Source organism: Mya arenaria, chromosome 9 (genome assembly GCF_026914265.1).
Source record: "Mya arenaria isolate MELC-2E11 chromosome 9, ASM2691426v1".
In the NCBI taxonomy this organism is placed as follows: Eukaryota; Metazoa; Mollusca; class Bivalvia; order Myida; family Myidae; genus Mya; species Mya arenaria.
Window position 1 is genome coordinate 39,249,016 of NC_069130.1, and position 7,339 is coordinate 39,256,354.

A 7,339-nucleotide genomic window follows, 5' to 3' on the forward strand; every position below is an offset into this window, starting at 1 on the left:
ACTCTAAACAGAGGGGAGAAAATTGCATTGAATTAATTATGTATTCTATATATGAGTTCCCTCCCCTGTAGTACCTAATTTCTAGGATTGTTATGCATTCCAATGAGCGAGGTTATCCCCAGATTGCGACGAGTTCTACATATCATAGGAGTTTCCCTTTCATATATCCGTGTTTATAAGTGTGTTAACTGTTAATATACGCACAATATTACACACTCTTACGTTTAATTAAAAATGAACTTATTTTGTATACAAACATATTTTTTTTCCGGGTATGTTTCATGAATTGATTTTTTTATTGAAATCAGGTATACTCTAGTATGATGTTCAACTCAGTTGAATTTCTGTGGTCAGTTACAAAAGTCTTGAGCTAACGCTCAAATCTAAAAATAAGAGTATTATGCAAATTAATTATACCGCTAAACAAACATGATTCTTTTATCAGGGACGTGCGATTATTCGAGATTTTCAGGTCATGGTTTAATGTCACAGAATGGTATCAAATGTTCAGCCTTTATTTTCTGTCTGCTCCAAATCTTAAGCCTTTTGAATGTGTTTGTTTGAATAAAACTTGACCTTATGGAATTGATGTACTCATACAGGGTTGAGGTCATTGTTACTGTAAAAGGTCAAGGTTGAGCCTTGAATTCTTGTCGGTCACATATCTCTTAGCCGCCATGAGTGGATGTAATGACACTCTCATCGGATCAAGGCCAAGGTCATAGAACTTGGTAGAAGGTCATAGTCTTTATATTTTTTGTCCGTTCTATATTTCTGACACCCCTTAACGACTTGAATGTGGGTCAAATATTCTACTCGTCAAGGCGATCTTCGTAACTTATTTGTATCTATCGGATCAAGGCCGATGTCACAGTGCAATATATACTATTTGTGCCTCAATTTTCTGTCTGCTCCTTGTCACCCCTTGTAAGGGCGGATCCAGCAATTGACGTTAGAGGGGATGTTACTTAGGGGCGCAACCCTTTGACATACGCCCCTACCTCAGAACCGAAACTATATGGCATACACTATTTGCCGATGATGGGGATTTGAGTTTACTCCCTCATTTTTTTTAACCCTTTGAAGTAGAAATGGTCCATTTTAAGCGTACTTTATTGCTTGTTTTTCTCCCATTGAAATAAAAAAGGAGTGGCGCGGGCTGGTTGCGCGCCCCCTCAAAATCCGCTAGTGCCTAGTATGATTTTAGCTCGCTTGTTTTACGTAGAAAAAGTCGCGGTATTAACCTAGCCTTGGTGTCGTAAGTGGTGTGTTCGTCGTAAAAGTGCTCTTTAATCGTATGGAACTAGGTACACGAATTGCCAGAGATAAGGCACACATAAATAACAGCAATCAGGGGCGGATCCAGGAATTTACGTTAGTGTTGGCGTAATTGAGGAGCGTTAGCTTTTGATTTGCGCCAATCCATTATTTATTTGGCTTAAAATTTTGGCTACATTATTTTAACGATTTCTATTCCGAAATGGTGCATTTTAGGCGTGTTTTATTACTTTTTATCCTATATTTAACTAACAAGTATACGTGGACGATTTAGGGTGGAGGGGGGTGGCGCCCCAGGATTATGTTTCATAAGTATTGCATTTCTTCGGCAAAGAGGCGCATAATATAGGTTGGTGCACACATTATTTTTTTTATTTAAATGCAAAATCATTTTTAACTCATTAGACTTAAATTATTAGAACAAAATAATGCATATGATTAAGGTACAAATAAAATAAACAAAAGCAATATCTTAGCGCTTTTTAAATGGGGAATTTGTGGCCACGTAGCCTTTAATAAGAACTAAACTGCTAGTAAAGGCTAATACCGACTACAGAACACGGGTATGGAACAACATGCTAAAGTTTATACCCTGGCATTTGATATCAGAAAATGATGCATTCTGTGTGATGCCAATGATATAAGTTTAATGTTGCAATGAAATGAATCTTACAATTGTGAATGGTCAAGAAGGGACTAAGGAGGCGCTGGGGCCGTATTCACAAAACTTCTTAAGTCATTTCTTAACTTAAAGCTGCACTCTTACAGATTGAACGTTTTGACAACTTTTTTTATTTTTTGTCGTGGAACGAGCCAATTTTTGCGAATATCCATGGAAACCAGTTATATAAGACAAAAAACATATTTCGCAGATTTTTTTATTTAAGTTCAAAAAATGATGTTTTATGCACTTTTCTAACGGTTTAAGCCATAAAACATTAATTTTCGAACGGAAATATTATAATCTACGATCTGATTTTTTGTCAGCAATCTTATCATTGGTTTGCAGATATTTATGCAAAAATTTGCTCTTTCCAAGACAAAAAATAAAAAAGTTGTAAAAATGGTATATCTGTGAGAGTGCAGCTTTAAGTCACTTTACTTATTTTATTATCTCTTGAGTCATATAGAAATTCAAAATAAAGATTTTTCAAAATACTGTATTTGTATTGACCTTATTGAAAAAAAACATACTTTAATGTTTAAAACCTCTTATTCATTTCTTTTCATTTGCATATGAAAATATTAAGAAATTGACTTACGTTAGGAAATGACTCAAGAGGTTTTATAAATACATACCCTGGTATACTACATTGGATGTCACTCATTTAGTCATCGTTTTTTTTTTCAGGGGTTTGTTTAATTTTGCAAAATAGCTAGATATGTTTCGTACTCAGGGTTGACGCTAATCATAGGACTAATTTGGAATGACCTAATTCCATATTGCTGTAAGTCAAAAGATTTTCGATATTTTTGAGATATTTAACGGCAGCAATCGTCTTGATAAGATATATCGAATGGTCTATATATACTATCTTTATGGAAGTATTAAAAAAGATTAATCAAAGTTCCACAAAGCCCATAGTCCGATGTTTAGCGCTTTGAGGCACTTTTTCTCAAAAACTGAAAAACATCTTTAATTAACCAATAGTATTAAAACAAAAACATTGCAAAAAAAGTGATCCCGCTGAGGATTGAACTCAGGACCTTCCGCGTGTTAAGCGGACGTGATAACCACTACACCACGGGATCTAGATGGAAGTAAGGCTATATTTGTTGATTATATATTTGTCATATCGTTATTTTGCTTGAATAAGTTTAAAGACATCGCATTGTTTTAAAGTAGTTACAGTGTTAGCTGAATTAACATAATAAAATTAAACTGTTTCATTAGTTTACCTTTCTCCTACTCGTAGCCTAACCGTAAGTTTAATTGGTTGATGAAATATGCAGATTGTAGAACTTACAGTTGCTTTAGATCCCGTGCTGAAGTGGTTATCACGCGGAAGACCCTGCGTTCAATTCTAAGCGGGATCACTTACTTTTGGTCATTTTTTATTCAATTTTAATTTTCAGATTGATAGACGATACGTACTGCCCTAGAAGCTTAAGTTCTACATGACTGTCAGTCATTTTTCGAACATATTGAGATATTGGTACGACTGCATTCGTCTTGGAAATATATATGCAATGCTGTCTATATATCAGTCTATGTGGAGGATTTTTTTTTATAAAAAAAATGGAAATCAGAGTTCCACAAAGCCAAAAGTCCTATATTCAGCGATTTGAAGCCTTTTTCTCAATCACTGAAAACTTGAATTCAACTACTAGTATTATAGTATAAAAACAAAAACATAGGAAAAAAGTGATCCCGCTGAGGATTTAACTCAGGACCTTCCGCGTGTTAAGCGGACGTGATAACCACTACACCACGGGATCTAGTTATGTTCCTTCGACAATTATCATTATCTCATTATTTAACCTTGATCCTTCTCTAAGCCTAACCCTATTAAAGTTCAATTGAATGATGAAACATGTATATCGAATATCCTACAGCATCCTCGGCACCCAGCGTATCATAACATATGATACCCTGGGCAAATCAGCTGTTAAGATTTCGTACTCATGAATAATTAATGAGGTGAAATCCAGCCGCTTGATTGGTCGCATGAGACGCACCTTATGCGGTGCGGAAATGGCCGAGAAATTACGGATGTAATCTCGGTTCAAAATAATCCAATGGGATCACGGCTTACAAATCGTTTTAAGCAGGATACTGTTAAATATGCCAATATCTCTTCACAAAGGAGATTCTTTCCTTTTTGTTATCGGCTACTTCTTAAAATGCTTATGAATATTCATGATTTACGAAGTTTCCCTAGCCAATTTGCCCAGGCTATCATATAGGTTATGATACGCTGGGGTGCCGAGGATGATCCTACAGTTGCTTTAGATCCCGTGATGAAGTGGTAATCACGCGGAAGATTCAAGCGTCATCACTTACTTTTTGGTCATTTTTTTTCAACATCAATATCACGGTGGTATTATATCCATGTTAATGAATAGCGGACGATACGGTACATCGTCAAAACAGCCCAGATTGATAGACAATACCGCGCAGATCGGCGGACAATCCGGCGCAGATGGGTCCTGACAAACATGTAGATAATGACGAAAATAATTTCAATATATATGCCATTCAAGATAAGTAATGGTCAAAAAGCAAAATCATAGCAAAAATAAGTGATCCCGCTGAGGATTGAACTCAGGACCTTCCGCGTGTTAAGCGGACGTGATAACCACTACACCACGGGATCTAGATGTTTCATGAAGCAATATTTATTGATCATAATGATAGTTGTCATATCTTTATTTTGTTTGAACATCGCCGTGTTTTTAGGTAGTTACTGTGTTAGCTGAATTATTAAAACTGAAAAAAAATAAACTGGGTCAATATTAACTTTCTTCCTAATCTAAGCCTAACCCTAAGTTCAACTGAAAGATGAAATACGCAGATTGTGGGTTCGTACAGTTGCTTTAGATCCCGTGCTGAAGTGGTTATCATACGGAAGACCATGCGTTCAATACTCAGCGGGATCACTTACTTGTTGGTCATTTCTTAACATCAATATCACGGTCGTTCACTATCTTAATGTTAAAGAATAGCGAACGATACGGCCCATTGTCGATACAGCCCAGATTGATAGGCAATACCGTCCAGATTGGCGGACGACACGGCCCGGATCGTCTGACAATACGACCCAGATTGATTGGCAATACCGCCAAGATCGGCGGACAATATGGCCCGGATCGGCGGACAATACGGCCCAGATTGATAGGCAATATCGCCCAGATCGGCAGACAGTCCGGCATGGATAGGCGGACAATACGGCTTGGATAGGCGGACAATACAACCTAGATCGGCGGACAAAACGGCCCGGATCGGCTGACAATACGGCCCAGATTGATGGGCAATACCGCCAAAGATCGGCGGACAATACGGTCCGGATCGGCGAGAAATACGGCCCAGATTGATAGGCAATAACGCCCAGATCGGCGGACAATCCGGCACGGATCGGCGTTAAAAACGGCTTGGATCGGCGAAGAATCCGTCCCGGATCGGAGAGCAATTCGGCCCAGATCGGCGGACAAAACGACGAAGATCGGCGGACAATACGGCCCGGATCTGCGGACAATCCGGCCCGGATCGGTGGACAATACGGTCCGGGTCGGCGGACAATACGGCCTAGATCGGCGGACAATTCGGCCCAGATCTGCGGACAATGTGGGACAGATTGATAGGCAATACCACCCAGATCGACGGACAATCCGGCACGGATCGGTGGGCAATCCGGCCCGGATCGGAGGACAATACGGCCCAGATCGGCGAACAATTCGGCCCAGATTGGCGGACAATACGGCCCAGATTGATAGACAATACGGCCCAGATGGGTCTACAAATATGTAGCAAAAATGACGAAGTTAAATTTGTTTATGTCATTCAAGATAGATTCCAATTTACTTTGCAGACGAGCGTGTGGTGCTCTTATATGAAACCGTTCTAAAAGTTGTCCTTTTGAAATAGTTGCAGGGGCGGTTCAAGGGTTTGAAGATAGAGGGGGCGTAACATAGGAACGTATCGTCAAAACAGCCCAGATTGATAGTCAATATCGCGCAGATCGGCGGACAATCCGTCCCAGATGGGTCCTGACAAACATGTAGAAAAATGACGAAAATAATTCAAATATATGCCGTTCAAGATAAGTAATAGTTTAAAGGCAAAACAAAAGCAAAAAAGTTATCACGCTGAGGATTGAACTCATTTTACGGCAGCAATCGTCTTGATAAGATATATCGAATGGTGTATATACTATCTTTATGGAAGTATTAAAAAGGGTAAATCAAAGTTCCACAAAGCTCAAAGTCCTATATCTAGCGCTTTGAAGCCTTTTTTTCTCAAAAACTGAAAAAACTTAATTTATAGAGCAAAAGTATTAAAACAAAAACATTGCATAAAAAGTGATCCCGCTGAGGATTGAACTCAGGACCTTCCGCGTGTTAAGCGGACGTGATAACCACTACACCACGGGATCTGGATGAATATGACCGCAATAAATGTTGATTATATATTTGTCATATGTTTTATTTGTTTTAATTATGAATTAAAGATATGAGGTTACAGTGTTAGCTGAATTAAATTGTTGAAATTAAATTGTGTCATTATTTAACCTTGTTCATACTCTGAGCCTAACCCTTAGTTCAATTGAATGGTGAAACGTGTAGATCGTACAGTTGCTTTAGAACCCGTGGTGAAGTGGTTAACACGCGGAACTGACAATGCGTTCAATTCTTTGTCATTTTAAAAAACAAAATCTTTATGTTAGTGTAAACGAACACCGGAGGATACAGTCCATTATCCAAACAGCCCAGATTGATAGAAAATTCCGTCCAGATCGGCGGACAGTCCGGCCAGGTGATCTAAAAAATATGTTGCAAAAATAACGAAAATAATTAAAATTATGCCATTCAAGATATATGCCAATTTACTTAACAGACGAGAGCGCGGTGCTCTGATGTGAAACCTGGTTGACATGTTGTCCATATAAAATCGAAGTACGGAACATTTGTTCAAACCTGGGGTGGTATTCAATATGAAACTTAAGTCAATCTTATGGTCATGCACCATTGACACCATTCACTGTATATGTATTATTTTAATCAAGTAATCCGATTAGCTACACCGTTCTTAGATCCATTTAATACCAATATTGAATACCAGCCCGTGTTCATCTACAGTTAAAGAAAAGTGTAATAGCAAAAATAATTGCTAAAAAGTGATCCCGCTGAGGATTGAACTCAGGACCTTCCGCGTGTTAAGCGGACGTGATAACCACTACACCACGGGATCTGGTTGACTATCAGGTCGATTATATATTTGTCATATCTTTATTTTGTTTGAAAAAGTTTAAAGACATCGTCTTGTTTTGAGGTTGTTACAGTGCAAGCTGAATTAAACTAATAAAATTAAACTGTTTCATTATTTAGCCTCGTTCCTAATCTA

At 38.2% G+C, this 7,339-nt stretch overlaps 5 non-coding genes across 5 annotated transcripts; all 5 read right to left on the reverse strand.

Moving 5' to 3' along the window:
* Window positions 1-2,957: 2,957 nt before the first annotated feature.
* Trnav-aac (transfer RNA valine (anticodon AAC)) lies at window positions 2,958-3,030 on the reverse strand. The gene has a single exon. It is a non-coding gene; the product is annotated as a tRNA-Val (tRNA).
* A 614-nt stretch (window positions 3,031-3,644) lies between these two features.
* On the reverse strand, window positions 3,645-3,717 carry Trnav-aac (transfer RNA valine (anticodon AAC)). Its single transcript has one exon. It is a non-coding gene; the product is annotated as a tRNA-Val (tRNA).
* Window positions 3,718-4,522: 805 nt separating this feature from the next.
* On the reverse strand, window positions 4,523-4,595 carry Trnav-aac (transfer RNA valine (anticodon AAC)). Its single transcript has one exon. It is a non-coding gene; the product is annotated as a tRNA-Val (tRNA).
* Window positions 4,596-6,298: 1,703 nt separating this feature from the next.
* On the reverse strand, window positions 6,299-6,371 carry Trnav-aac (transfer RNA valine (anticodon AAC)). Its single transcript has one exon. It is a non-coding gene; the product is annotated as a tRNA-Val (tRNA).
* A 742-nt stretch (window positions 6,372-7,113) lies between these two features.
* Trnav-aac (transfer RNA valine (anticodon AAC)) lies at window positions 7,114-7,186 on the reverse strand. Its single transcript has one exon. It is a non-coding gene; the product is annotated as a tRNA-Val (tRNA).
* Between the last annotated feature and the right edge of the window lie 153 nt (window positions 7,187-7,339).